We start from the raw sequence: 15,389 nt of genomic DNA, 5'->3' as shown, positions 1-15,389 counted from the left end.
GAAAACAGGAAAAAAAATCTTTAGGCCTCTTTCACACATCTATGCAAAATACAAACATTTGCATGGTCCGTGGTGTAGGTGTGTATGTGTGCGCGTGTGTCTGTGTGTGTGTGTGTTTTGTGCGCTGTCCCTGTGCTATCTGTGTGACATCCAGCTAGCACACGGACAGTATGAGCTGGTATACTTACCTGTCTCCAGCGCTGCTGTTACTTCTGGGTCCGTGGTGAGTGCAGTGAATATTCATGAGATTAATGAGCGGGACCGGAAGTAACAGCAGAGGCAGAGACAGCAGCACTTGAGACAGGTAAGTATAAAAATTCTTTATATTTATGTGACCTGCATTTTCTCCGATACGTGTCACACTTATGTCCCACGGACCACAACAGTGTGCAGTCCACGTGACACCCGTGCTGCCGGCAGAAAACAGACATATCGCCGTGTGGCGTACGCATGTGCTGCACATAGACACACGGTCCATGTGAAAACACGGATGTGTGACCAAGCACATTGATTTTAATGGGTCTACGTGTGTCCATGTCTCCGGCACGTGTGAAAACGGATGTCATACATACTGGAGACGTGGATGTATGAAGGAGGACTAAATCTTTAAATGAAATTTATGTTTTTCCTCCATTTTCCGAGACCTGTACCATTTTTATTTTTAAGTTGATTGATCTGTGTGAGGGCTTGTTTTTTTATGTTTGTGATGAGCTGGAAACTTGATACAAATTTAGGTAGATATGGCCTTTTGATCAGTTTTTATTACATTTAGAAAGGAGTGGTCACCAAAAAACTGAAATTCTATAACTATATTTTTTTTTTCTTGTTGAAACATTTCAATTAACTAGTCTGGGGATCATGCAGACTCCATGCAGGTATTGAACTTGGTCAAACCGAAGACTAGAGTTGAGCGATGTTTGAGGTTCGCCAATTTCATGTTCGAATGATTTTGGGGGGTATTCGAGTCCTTCGACGAACTCAAGCTTTTTGCTAAAAGTTCGTCAGTTCGAGTTACGTTCGAGAACGGTTTGATCAACAAACAGCCTAGCTACCTTAGTTACTAGCTGGTTTTTCACTGTAATAGTGTGAGTCACTGTGAATCACGCTATTATCAAAATTCAGCGTATAGTGTGCGAGGGGGACGGGGTTTAGATCAGTGCTGCTGCTGAGTGCTGAGAGAATGCCGATCGCCATTTTTTTTTTTCTAACCGCGCGTACAGTGGGGCGGGCCAGGCTGTCAGCCAATCACAGACACACACACAGCAAAGTGGATTTTTTCCAGACAAGCAAGGGCATGTGTCATAGTCTGTGCATGTCACATGTCCTTGCCTTATAAGACCCGGCCATTTTCCCGTCGCCGCCATTATCTGTCTGCTGCGGGTGGGTGACAGTCACCGCTTCTGCTGCTGCTGTGCGCGCTATAGACATACAGTGCAATCTCCGCTTTAGGGATTAGGGACTACTGGTTATTTCAGCCCTTATCAGGGCTGCATTACAGGCGTTCATAGCCATAGTTGCTAGGCAGGTCCGTGTCAGCGCTGTGCAGGGCTTTAGATAACAGCGTCTGGCTACATCAGCTCTGGCAATTCCTTGGTGCATTTTTTCATTGGCAGGGATAGAAAGTGAGGCTTCCTTTGCTGTCCTGCTACCTACAGTACCCGTGCATTCTACCCATCGGCCCATTTTTGCCACGCTATTTTATTTCCCCAAAGAGCTGACACTTTTTGTGGCATCCTAAAAGTGTCTGGAATACTAAGTCAGTGTTCCTTTGCTGTCCTGCTACCCATAGCACCTATGCATTCTACCCACCTGCCCATCTTTGCCACGCAATTTTATTTCCCCAAAGAGCTGACACTTTTTGTGGCATCCTAAAAGTGTCTGGAATAGTAAGTTAAGGCCGCTTTACACGCTGCGACATCGCTCAAGCGATCTTGTTGGGGTCACAGAATTTGTGCCGCACATCTGGTCGCTTTAGCGATGCCGTTGCGTGTGACACCTATGAGCGATTTTGAATCGTCGCAAAAACGTTCAAAATCGCTCATCGGTGATATGCCCCCCTATTCTCGAATATCGCTGCTGCTGCAGCTAGCGATGTAGTTCCTCGTTGCTGCGGCAGCACACATCGCTATGTGTGACGCCTCAGGAATGAGGAACCTCACCTTAACTGCGGACGGCCGCAATGAGGAAGGAAGGAGGTGGGCGGGATGTTCCGGCCACTCATCTCCGCCCCTCCGCTTCTTTTAGGCGGCAGTTCAGTGACGCTGCTGTAACGTCGCTGTGACGTTGAACGAACCGCCCCCTTAGAAAGGAGGCGGTTTGCCGGTCACAGCAACGTTGCAGGGCAGGTAAGTAGTGTGACGGGTCAGCGCGATGTTGTGCACCACGGGCAGCGATTTGCCCGTGTCTTACAACCGATGGGGGCGGGTACGCACGCTAGCAATATCGGTCACGATATCGCAGCGTGTAAAGCGGCCTTTAGTGTTCCTTTGCTGTCCTACTACCTACAGCACCCGTGCATTCTACCCACCTGCCCATTTTTGCCAGGCAATTTTATTTCCCCAAAGAGCTGACACTTTTTGTGGCATCCTAAAAGTGTCTGGAATACTAAGTTAGTGTTCCTTTGCTGTCCTGCTACCCACAGCATCCGTGCATTCTAGCCACCTGCCCATTTTTGCCACGCTATTTTAATTGCACACAGTGCTGCCACTGTAAGGGGCAAACTAAAATTGACTGGGATAGTCAGTGTTGTTTCTTCAGCTGTCAATAAAGCTAGTCCACCTCTGCATTGTACACACCTGTCCATTTTTAGCTACGCAATTCTAAATGCAAACTGTGCTGCCACTGTTAGTGGCATACTAAAATTGTCTGGGATACTACCTCAGTGTTCCTTTGCTGCCAAGCAAGGTACAGCACCTGTGCATGCTACACACCTGTCCATTTTTAGCTACGCAATTCTAATTGCAAACTGTGCTGCCACTTTTAGGGACATACTAAAATTGTCTGGGATACTACCTTAGTGTTCATTTGCTGCCAAGCAAGGTAGAGCACCTGTGCATGGTACACACCTGTCCATTTATCCAGTTATCACCTCACCACCACAAACACAGCAAGGACTTGGTCCGCAGGGATATGCAAGACACATTAGCGCCTTCTTGCTGCACTACCTACAACATGACCCTTGGATTGTCCGAATTAGAAGTAATGATGACTACTGGGTTGCCACACTCTTAGATCCCCGGTACAAGTCCAAATTTTGCGAAATAATTCCAGCCATAGAAAGGGACGCATGTATGCAGGAGTATCAGCAAAAGCTGTTACTCGATCTTAGCTCGGCTTTTTCAGCAAACACCAGTGGTGCACGGAGTGAATCTCCCAGTTGTAACTTGACAAACATGGGACTGTCTCATCATCATCAGTCAAACCGTACCAGTAGCACCGTATCTAGTGGTAACAGCAATTTTATTGAATCGTTTCATAATTTTTTTTAGACCATCCTTTGCAAGGCCACAAGAGACAACAAGTCTGACACATAGTCAACGGCTGGAGAGGATGATACAGGAGTATCTCCAAATGAACATCAATGCTATGAGTGTGCAACTGAAGCCTTGCTCATTTTGAGCTTCCAATCTTGAAAAATGGCCAGAGCTCTCCACTTACGCCTTGGAGATCTTGTCGTGTCCAGCAGCCAGCGTTGTCTCTGAACGTGTCTTCAGTGCTGCTGGGTGTGTGCTGACAGATAAGCGCACGCGTCTGTCCAGTGACAATGTGGACAGACTAATGTTCATCAAGATGAACAAGTCATGGATCAGCAAGGACTTTTCTACCCCTGTGTCATCCTGGGAGAGTAAAGGCTTGTGGATTTGGATTGTGCTTGATGCTGATCAACATGTCCAGTTTGCAACTGGGGCACAAGTGATGCCACTGAAGTGGTGTCTGTGGGGTCCAAGTTTTGGAAAAAAGGGAGACTCTACTTGGAGTTCTCTTGCTGTGTTATTTAAAAATGATTCAAGATGAACAAGTCATGGATCAGCAAGGACTTTGCTACCCCGGTGTCATCCCAGGGACAGTTAGGGCTGACGTATTTTTGAATGTGGTTGATGCTAATCAACATGTCCAGTTTGCAACTGGGGCACAAGTGATGCCACTGAAGTGGTGTTTGTGTGGGCCAATTTTTGGGAAAAAGGGAGACTCTGCTTGGAGTCCCCTTGCTGTGCTTTTAAAAATGATACAAGATGAACAAGTCATGGATCAGCAAGGACTTTGCTACCCCGGTGTCATCCCAGGGACAGGTAAGGCTGGCGTATTTTTGAATGTGCTTGATGCTAATCAACATGTCCAGTTTGCAACTGCGGCACAAGTGATGCCACTGAAGTGGTGTCTGTGGGGCCCAATTTTTGGAAAAAATAGAGACTCTGCTTGGAGTCCCCTTGATGTGTTTTTAAAAATGATCCAAGATGAACAAGTCTTGGTTCAGCAAGGATTTTGCTACCTACCCCAGTGTCATCCCGGGGACAGTTAAGGCTGGCGTATTTGTGAATGTGCTTGATGCTAATCAACATGTCCAGTTTGCAACTGGGTCACAAGTGATGCCACTGAAGGGGTGTTTGTGGGGCCCAATTTTTGGAAAAAAGGGAGACTCCGGTTGGAGTCCGCTTGCTGTGTTATACATGATTTTAGAAGGGCATGACATGCCAATATCTGTGTCTCCTCCTCTTTTTCCTCGTCCAGCTGTTTTGTTTTCGCATGAGTATATGTCCTTGTCACTTTCCCATGTGTTTGTGGTGTCTTGGGAGTTGTTTGTCACCTTTTGGACACCTTTGAAGGTGTTTTCTATGTGTTTTTATGTGTTTGTGTTTGCCTGCCATTGTTTTCAATGGGGTTCGAGAGGTTCGTCGAACGGTTTGTCGAACGGAGCCTCAGATCGATGAACAGAACCGAACTCGAGCCTTAAGAGGTTCGCTCATCTATACTGAAGACCTCATATCTTGTAGGACATTACTACCCCCCAACACACACAGCAGTATCATGTCTACAATTATGTGCAATATCCAAGATCCTACATTTTAGATGATTTAGTTACCATCGCATTCAAAGGTTTTAATAGATATTTATAAACAAAATTGTAGAAATTGTGAAATTCTGGAGGTGGCGGTGGCCTCATGCACTTGTCTATTCTCTTACAAATAATGGTGAACGCTCAATTTCATTTCTTCTATGATACATTTACCTTTCCAGGCTCAATTTATAATGCAAATTACATTTTTTATACATGTATCTTAAATAACGTGAAGCTGGGAGATTGGGAAACCCAGTAGGCGTAGTGATAGGTAAAGGATAGTCCTTTATCAGCTGTGGATAGATGTGTTTTTTTCTTTTTTCTGACCCTAAATCACAAGCAGCTAATTTATTTTCTCTTTTTCAATTATAGCTGCGGAGAAGTATAGAGCAATACCATATTTCCTGTTTTATTATGTACATACTATGCAAATGGTGACTGTGTTCAAATGAAAGAAATATGTATCCTCTCAGGTATTAAGGATCTAATATGCTGCGGAAGATTCCGTTTACCTCACACTGCACAAGATAAGATAAATTAATGAACAATAATGCATTATGAATAGTGTGTTGAACACCTCTTTGTTTTTGTCCTTGGACGGCTCAGAGCAGCCACCGGGTCATTGCAACAATGTCTGACATGCTAAACCCCCATCCACAGAGCTAAATATGTCTTCCACTCCCAGGAAACCAGATTGGCAAATATATACAACTCATTCACAGCATTGTTCTCCAGGTTAGATTATTGTGCACTGCAGCAAAAGGGAAAGTATCATGGATTGAATTTCAGTTGTAGTTATTAGATTCTACTCTGTAATTAATGAGTTATTACAATTTTAAGAGATGTTCTGCAACTGCTTGTTTCCCTCTCCCCATTGAAATAATGATGCTCTTCTGAGCTGATAAAGTACTGTATATTAAGGCTTCAGGAAACATATATTGCAGAAGTTTAAAATAATGACCTGGGTTTGTCACCAACCTTGGATCCTATGGGCCTCCCGGTACCCATACTCATTGTCTTGCCTAAATAGAAATATCTAAGTATCCACCTGCACCTCAAGAACATCTCTAGAATCTGCCCCTTTCTCACCATGGAAACTACAAAAACCCTCACCATGGCCCTGATCCACTCCCGCCTTGACTACTACAATTCTCTATTAATCGGTCTCCCCCTAACTAGACTCTCTCCTATATAGTCTATCCTTAACGCTGCAGCCAGGGTTACCTATCTAGCTAACCGTTACTCAGATGCTTCCACTCTGTGGCGGTCATTGCACTGGCTGCCCATACATCACAGGATCCAATGCAAATTGCTTGTTCTCACCCACAAAGCTCTGCACAGTGCGGCACCACCCTACATCTCCACCCTCCTCTCTGTCTATCTCCGTACCCCTTCTCTATGTTCTGCAAACGACTTTCGACTACCATCCACACTAACCCGAACCTCCCACTCCCGGATCCAAGACTTCTCCCGAGCTGCACCAATCCTCTGGAACGCTCCACCCCAAGAAGCTAGGACGAATCACAACTTACTCAGCTTCAGACACTCCCTAAAAACACATCTTTTTAGGGTGGCTTATCACACTCCCTAATCGAATTAAGAGCAAATAGCCCCTCTCCACAACCTCTCACAACATAACTCTCTGTCAAGCTCCACCACACCCAAAAGCAACTCAAAGATTGGTTGATTGGTTCAGGCAGCCTTTATCTACCCCCCATTTCTTTCTTTGAGATGGCTGGACTGTCATTGTGTCGCGGGCGGGGAGGGCGCTGCGATCACCACGCTCGGGTCCGGCGCTGCTGCTGCTGCTCCTCAGTGGCTCGAGCGTTGGGCCGGATCCGGGGACTCGAGCGGCGCTCCTCGCCTGTGAGTGAAAGGGGGTAGTGTGGTTTGGGGATTTGGTCCGTGACGCCACCCACGGGTTGTGGTGAGGTTGGACACCACCGCTGCTGTTGACGGGGATCCCGGGAGCGATGGCAGGGAGCAGCTGGGATGTTGTTTCCCCCCTCCGTGGGTAGGGGTTGGTGGTCTCGAGGCCCGGTGAGGTGACGGGGAGGCAGGGTCGGGCAAGGTGCAGGGGGCGCTTGAACTGCGCAGCGCGGTGCCGGACGGCACGGTAGAACTCACTCAGACACAAATGGATGCAAGTCTCTGGTAAAACAAACGGCTGGATGGACGGGTCCCGCAGCCGGCTGCTGTGGTTTCTCCCGGACGGTTGGTGGTGGCTGCCTTTCCCTGCACCTTTTTGTGTATCTTTGGTCCCGATGGCTTCCCACCGGTAACCCGCTCCCCAGCATGGATATGTGCTGGAGGAGCCCTTTTGCCCGCAGGCTCTGGCCCTGGGAACTCTAGCTGTGGCGGTAGCTGTATTTCCCTTTTGCTGTTTGGACGGTTGCCTTCACTCGGGTCTTGGCTGTTTGGAAACCCCTGGGGTTTCGGTCACTAACGGATTTGACCTGTTTAACGGCGACTCCAAGCCTGGTCGGGGTCCGCAGGCCCTGCCGGTTTGTGCTGACTTCACTTCGTTCCCCGGTTCGGTACCGGCGGGCCACCGCCCGTCCCCGGTCCTACGGTTCCGCGTTGATCTGCCTCTCCTGCAGACGGCCACCACCGTCTGCCAACCTTGCTCTTGGTGCCCGGGCCACGTACCCGGACACAGTCAGTTTGCTCCTAAACTACTACTTTACGCCTCACTCTTTGACCTCCCTAACTCATCTGACTTCCTTTCCCGCCTCCAGGACTGTGAACTCCTCAGTGGGTGGGGTCAACCGCCTGGCTCCACCCTACCTGGTGTGGACATCAGCCCCTGGAGGGAGGCAACAAGGATTTTATATCTGACTGATGTGCCTATCTCGGGGTGGGGGTGTTGTGTTGTGTTGTAGTACCTGTGACGACCTGGCTAGTCCAGGGCGCCACAATTGTAAATAAGCACCTGTACCCTGTCATCCTTCCCCACCTCATTGTAGATTGTAAGCTCTCACGAGCAAGGTTGTCTTCGTTGCTTTAATTATTGTATTTTCTATAAGTATTGCTTGTATATGAACCTCTGAATTGTAAAGCATTGCAGAATATGTTGGTGCTATAGAAATAAAGATTATCTATCTATTTAAATCCAAACCCTACTTGTATTCTTCCAAGATCCGACTAGGTACATGCAAAGGATCCAGTTGAACATTTTTGACCATCCTATCTAGCCATCAAATGCTGAGTGTCTCGGCGCAACTCCAGGGCTCAATCTGGTGACTTCTGGGGGTATATTTTCAGTTTTTCTCTCTATTGGACCACAGCCTGTTTTGTCTCTGTCCAAGTGCTGATGGTTCTTTTGCCTTTCCTTTTTACTCTGCCTTCCATTTAGGTGTTTTCACTTCATCGATTTGTTTGCCCAATCTCATCTTGGGAGGGTCTAATTATACTCACCATGCACACACCTTTATTACTGGCTATATTCCTGGATAAATGGAAGTTTTTGAGTCTCAGCTTTTCAGTTAAGGATTTCCTTGCTGAATAATCTATTTTGCTTTTCCCTGCGGTGTGTTCGGGATTTTCTTTTACCAGTATCCTCCCCTTTGTGTTATGTTTGGGATTTGGAGGGTTTCTACGTATTCCATAAATCTTTTGAGTTTTTCCATTTTTCTCCGTTTTCCCTGTACAATAGTGTTTACACAGTTTTAGCTGTGTCTCCACCTCAGCTTGTGTGTAATTCATTTATGTTCATTGTTATTTCGTATTAAACTTTATCTATAGCTGAATGTGCAGTTAAGGTTACTCAGGGTCAGCCGACAATGAGTGGCAACCCCATTGTATTATTTTATGGTGTCATTCTCCACGGTCAGGCAGGGACAAATCAGGGTCAGATTTAGGGTTTCTTCTAGTGTGATTAGGGACTTGTTAATTAGATGTAGTACATTTCTCCTGGCTTGTTCATCCCCATGTGAGTGGTAGGGCTCAGTCATAAGATAGAGATGTATGTATACCTCTCTCTCTCTTTATAGGAAACCTGTCACCAGGTCAAAAGTGGTCAGGTTTTCTCTGAATTTATTCCTGCTGCTCCTCTGAGTACTCCATTGTTGATTTTGTTAAAATTTGCCAAACGGTACCAAAGATATGGGCCTATTTATTTAGGGTTAATTTTCATGGCATTTACCAAGGGAAGTGTGGCTCGCAGGGCAATAATGCAGAGCAGCCTAAAGACACGTGTCCAGATAATCCTGTAAATCACACCTCCTTGGTAGAGAACTTAAAAATCAGAACTAAATTAATTGTCCTGTATCTCTGGATCCAAATGGTTGATTTGAAAAAAAAAAATGTTCTGGGGAAAAACAAGAATAAAATAAGAACAAAAACCACTTCTTTTGACCTGGTGACTGGTTCTATTAAATTATATATGCCCTTACTACCCCAATATAATTTAGTAGACAGGAACTTTACCTGTGTGGCCACTTGAAGGGATTTGGTGGTCTAGCTTCCAGAATAATGGGACACTCACTAACAATGAGAAGCATATTTGGCATACAATGAAAAAACGCAATCTAAGTGCTTAACAGGAATGGGTGGATCTCAGATCCACCCGTGCCTGTGAGCTGCACATGCGTACTTAAATCAATCATCATGTGCAGGTAAAAATGTGGGCTTCGTGATAAAGGGGGCATAAATTAGGGTGATGCAATCCAAGTTATGCATCCACATCTTAAAACCGTCTGCATTCCAAATCATGAGTCATTTGTCAGTTGCATGCATGCTATTCATTCCCACAGATCACTGATGTGCGGATCTGTGTAGGAAATATGACTGCTTTAATTACAGAAGTTCAGATACATTTAAAGAAATCAGTTGGCTAGGAGCCAAGAATACATAACACGTCTCCTATTGGGTAAACGTCAAAAAGAGCTTGTTCTGAGATATACTGTATATGTATATGTGTTTCATCATTTTATATTAAGCTAAGTCAGCATAATCACTTATGACCAGAAAGTCCCGTATCTTAGTACAGTTCAAATGCCATTTTGAGTCTAGTTTTGGATATCTTCATATAATTCTTAATAGTGATCATAACAGTCGATAACTATGTCCAGAACATTGGCATGAGAGCCCACATCAAAAGCAGGGACACAACCTTTGATATAATGTATGTCAAAAGTCTTGAAGGGGTTAAATTTTGTTCAACAACATTTAGATAAGACCACAAAATAATGGTAGAATTTAGGCAGGTCACATGAGAAAAAAATTGAATTGTTTAAATACCATAAAACACATCATGTTTGGAGGCCAAAATGTACTGCATATGACCCCCAAAACACCATACCAACATTGACGTTTGGACCTGAAAACATCATGGTATTGGTCGGTTTTGCAGCAGATGGCACTGGCAAACTTCATGTAATTTAAGGAAGGATGAATGGACATTCTGGATAAAGATCTGCTGCCACCAACCAGGAAGATGAAGATGAAACAAGGGTACACATTTCAACAAGACAATGATCCCAAACAAACAGCCAAGGAAACTCTCAATTGACTTCAGAGAATCAAAATAAAGCTGTTAAAATGGCTGAGATGATCACCGGACCTGAATCCAATATACAATATATGGAATGAACTAAAGCTTAGAGTTCATAGAAGGAGCCCATGGGTACTTCAGGATTTGAAGAGTGTTTCTGTGGAAGAATGATCCCAAATCACACCTGATCAATACATGCCACTAGTATATCCTTACAGGAGGTGTCTTGAAGCTGTCATTACCAACAAAGGCATATATACAAAGTATTAAATACATTTCAATGATTTTTACTTGTGTCATTATTACACATAACTTAATTTATGGACATATATGGTTTGATTTATTTGCCTGTGTGGGTTGGATGGGTTGTTGAGAAATAGCTGTTAATAGCACCTTTTGAAATATATGTATTTAAAAAGTGAGTGACATGTGCAATACTTATTTTACCCATTGTGTGGGTGTGTATATATATCTATATACTGTATATAGACACTGGGGATTAGATTTAGAGAACAATGTATGATCACTTGCTTTTTTCAGAAAAATGTAATCTCCATTCATGAAAACGTGAAGGTTTTTTTCGTAAGGGATGCAGAATGCCACGAGAACAGTGATTTACAAAAGATCCAAAGTTTATCAACTTTTATTTTGCCCAAAACGTGATCCTACCTCTGATGATAGGAAACGTTCTGTAAACCCTTCCTTAAAGAACCCTGAGGTTTTTGTAGACATTACCTTTCTTTAGCTTCAAGAAACAACATATGTACATAGCCACAATGATTGGATCCTGATCGGAAGCAGGGTCAGCTATGCCATCATATATTCTGATATGTGGATCCTGTGTTATCAGCTGAGTATTGAATCTTCTGTCATTGTACATAATCCTGCCTCTGATGATAAGAAAAGTTCTGTAAACTCTTCGTACAAGGACAGGAATTAGGAGTCTAAAAACCCTCAATCGTCAGCGTGAAAATTGCACGATTGCTAATTTTATTTTATTTAAATAAAAACGTGATATAAAATAAGAAATTGACTCTCTATTTCTTAAATACATGTGATGCGCCCATGGGGTCCCAAGGGTTACTCGTCACCGAGCTGGTGTCGATTCGGGTTGTCACAGCAGCCAGGTGCGGTTCCGTGACTCCGGCGGTGTCAATAAATGGGGGAATGATGAGACTGGAGTTGTAGTTATTCGTGAGGCCACATGTGGTGTGCGGTCAAGTCTCAGCCGCCACTGCGGGAGGTCTTCTGTGGGGCGGATGATAACGCAGCTTGGATGCTATAGCTCTCCACAGGCAGAGCTCAGGCCCCAGGGAGGATGTTGGGAGTAGTAGGCCAAACTATTAAAAGAGCGCAGGGTTGGAGGTGGTGAAGAAAGGGAGCGACACGGGTTGCAATCAAAGCTTTACTCACTGAAATGTCGCTGCCCTCGGACTGCCGGTCCCCGTTGTCATGGGCACCAGCCAATCCCAGATAGTTCGGAGGTCAGAACCGGTGGGTTTCTCTGCGAGTTCTTCCTCCCTGTGTGGTGTGAGTCCCGGCAGCTTGAAGATACGCTGGGACTATATCGTAGCTCTCTCCTGAGCGACCGTGTCCTCCAAGTCTCACTTGTTCCCTGTCTGTCACTGTATGACCACTGACTGCATGGCTGTGTGTGTGTGTCGCCTTACTCCTCGTGTCAAGTTTCTCCCCCTCGAGTTCCTGAACTAGTGAGCAGAGGGTCTACTACATTTGTGATGGCCGCTCCCTAAGTCTCTACCCTAGCCCAGTCCCGGTGAGAGGGCAACTAACTGTGTTGTGGTGGATTGTGGTGGTTTTACCAGTGATGACCTCCTCTGTATCTGAGATGAAAACTGCACCCCAAACGAGGTGCAGGGAATCCCAGCACGTCTGCAAGCTGGAAATAAAGCAAAACAGTGGAAAACTGCAAAATTTTGGTTATGCTGGAAAACTGTAACATTTCTTCCCTTTATGGGAGGCATGGTTTCTTAAAATGTTACAAACTTTCACATACTTCACATATAAAACCTTTGTGGCAATAAACATTCCCTTTTACATAGAACTTTCACTTTTGCACCTTGCAGCACTCTGACCAAATGCATCAAATTGAACATCAACAACACTATGGGATACCTGCCCTGAACCCCCAACGTAGGCTCTGGGTGTGCTCAGAGCGTTCCTGACCTTGTTTCATTTCTTCAGCATGCACAACAGGTTTTTAGGTCATGTTAATTCTGGTATGGAGCACAACGGGTGCTAACTTTATACAAGGAAGTCCTGGGCACACCTAGCCTAGTGGCCCAGTTGTCCTTTTCAACACAACACTTATCACATTATGGAGACTGCTGAGACCCCACCACCGAACCAACCCCCCCATGCCCGAACAAAACACACCTTTGTAATAAAACAAGTAAACTTTATTGGAGAGATAATCAAGTGCAAATATATAAAACTCTCATCTTTTGATGGGTTGAGGTCGGTCACAATTTTACATTAATTTGTGCAAATATCCAACCAATCTATACTGCTATCAAGACGAGGCGTAATGCCAGGCCGGACTCCCGGGGCAATCAGCCTTCACTTGATCTCCACAATTCCAAAACTGACCGCCACGGAGGAGCAAATTCCCTAGACAGCACTCCTACCCCCACCCAACAAAAGGAGTGCCTGCTCGATGCCATCCTGGAGTCCCGATAGGAAAATGTCGAGGCCAATGTCTGACAAATGGACGCCATCTGGCAACATAAGGCTGGAGTTGTCCCCCTCCAGCTGTCTGTGTCTGACGACTACACCACCCTTAAAGCGAATGAAACGGGACATTCTCGCGTTCAGAGTACGGCGTGACTGCTCAACCCTTGCCGCATCGCGAGCCCCCTGCCATGCAACGCGGGGGATTACCTCCGACCAAATGAGGACCAGCTCGGGAAAGAAACCATGGAATTTGTCCACGTCAGACCTCATAGTAGTCTGGAGCTCTGCAAGCCGACAGGAACAAAGATCATTGCCCCCGGCATGTAGGACTAGGATCGCCGGAGACGAGTCAACTTGAGCGATGCCAACCACCTCTGGGAGAACCTGCGGCCACATCAGGCCTCTGATGCCTCTCCAATGCACATCGAGGCCGCGAAAACCGAGAGTCCTTCCGCCCAGACGATATGCCGCTCTCTGGCCAGCCCAAAAAATATAAGAGTGGCCCAACAGCCACACCGCCGGCCTTGCGCCGCCTATGGAGAGAAACAATTAGTGAAGCAATAAATCAGGTCTAACGTAGCACGCAAAGCAAGAAGAACGCCATCTACCGATGCGCTGAATCTCAGAATTAGACAAACCAGCTCTCGCGGCCTCGGTCCCAGCACCTATCCTAAAGGAGTGTGTACCAAATTCGGTAGGGGTTAAGCCAAACGAACGAACGCATTTACAAAAGAGGGACAAAAACTGAAACTTTGTGAGTGGTGAACCATCCTCGTGAGAAAAGAATGACACACCAGAGCGGCGCACTGCTAAATAGTTGTTAACCAAAACAATGGGGCAAACAGGGCCAGGGATAGAGAATAAGGGGATCCATGAGCCTCTGCCAGACGGATCCGTTTTCGACTTACGGATGCGAATAGGCAACCCCCCGTTGCAAACTGTAACATCATTGTGGCGGAGGCCACCAGGACGGTGCTTTGACAAGGACAGAAGTTCATCAATTCGCAAAGCGCCAAAAAAGGCCAATCCAAAGGAAACCGCAAAAAGAGCAGATTCAAAAGGGGATGAACAAAAATTACGAACGGCTCCGATGAGGCGAGCCAACAATGCAAAAGAAATAGGCCGTCTATGCTCCCGGCGGGGGGTCAACCGACACCAACCACGAACAGCCCGACTGATAAAAGATTTTGTGACATCCGACCAGCCGCGGAGCTTGAAATGGAAGGCGATGCCAGTTAAGCGACTCTGTGCCACCGACCTGTAAAAGCCAGCATCACGCAAATAGATCAAATACTGAACTGTAACCGCCAAATGGGCAGGTTCAGAACTGTCAACTGGGGATTGCCCGACAAAATTCAGCCATTCCGACCACGCCTTACCATAAGCTTGCCACGTCGCAGGAGCCACAGAAGCTCTCACCAATGGAATCAGTTGCTGAGAAGGAGGTTCCACAAACTGACAGGGCAGGGCAAGCCGTCCAGCTGGGCGCGAAGGCAAAGCTCTCGGAATTTCTGTAAATCAAAACGAGAAAGGGCATCAGCAGTGAAATTGCGAAAACCAGGGACATGACGGGCACGAAACCAGATGTTAAGTTCCAAACAGCTAAGTACTAACGACCTGAGTAACTTAATGACCGGGGGGGACATGGAAGATAAATGATTAATCGCATGAACTACACTCATATTGTCAGTCCAAAACAAAATGCGCTTATTCCGCAGAACAGGTCCCCAAATAGCGACAGCCGCCACTATGGGGAAAAGGTTAAGTTGGAAACCCAGCCTAAAACATGCCATGATTCTGGCCATCGTTCAGCGCACCACTGGTCATCAAATATCACCCCAAAACCAAGTGACCCCGAGGCATCAGAAAAAAGGGATAGCTCCTCATTAGTTATCTCATCCTCCTGAAAGCATGTATGACCATTGTACTGAGAAATAAACTCAGTCCAAACAATCAAATCAGTGTGCAGTGGTGCCGAGATCTGAATCCGGTGGTGTGGAAGCCTGACACACCTGGTGGAGAGGGCCAGACGCCATGAAAAAATACGTCCCATAAGCATGACACGGCATGCAAAAACTAAAATGCCAACAAAGATTGCATTTGGCATAAAGTAACGCTACGGACTGAACAAAAACCCCTGAGCAATGA

Source organism: Anomaloglossus baeobatrachus, chromosome 6, assembly GCF_048569485.1.
Source record: "Anomaloglossus baeobatrachus isolate aAnoBae1 chromosome 6, aAnoBae1.hap1, whole genome shotgun sequence".
Lineage (NCBI taxonomy): Eukaryota > Metazoa > Chordata > Amphibia > Anura > Aromobatidae > Anomaloglossus > Anomaloglossus baeobatrachus.
This window is presented reverse-complemented; position numbering follows the sequence as displayed.